A 524-nucleotide genomic window follows, 5' to 3' on the forward strand; every position below is an offset into this window, starting at 1 on the left:
TACTTCTAGATGACTGGAGACATCTCGATGAGAAAACAAAAGACGCTTTGTGGGAGGAAATTCAGGTTAAGTTATTCAAACTCTTTCATATCTGATTAATGTAGTAAGCCTGTTACTAATTTCAAAATCTTTAACAGGGAAGATTCAACTTGAAAGAAGAATGGGAAAAAGATGTTGTTTTTAAGCAGATGGGTTGTTTGTGGAGGGCCTCTAAATCCAGATTGTCTTCGAAAGTCAGAGCTACCAAAAACAAAGCTCAACTACAGATAATTAAGCCCAGCAACATACAATCTGCGACTGCGTGGAACAATTGGGTTAAAGGAAGATGTACCACAACTTTTAAGGCAATATAAAATATGGATTGATTAGAGTCTGTGTATATTAATATTAATTGACTGAAATTGTAATGTGCTTGTTTAGGAACAAAGTGATAAATACAGGGAACTCAGGAAGGGAAAAATTCCTCATACCACTAGACGTAAAGGGATGATTCGACTTGCAGATGAGATGGTATGTTTGTAATT

This window comes from Brassica oleracea, chromosome C8 (assembly GCF_000695525.1).
Source record: "Brassica oleracea var. oleracea cultivar TO1000 chromosome C8, BOL, whole genome shotgun sequence".
Taxonomy (NCBI): domain Eukaryota; kingdom Viridiplantae; phylum Streptophyta; class Magnoliopsida; order Brassicales; family Brassicaceae; genus Brassica; species Brassica oleracea.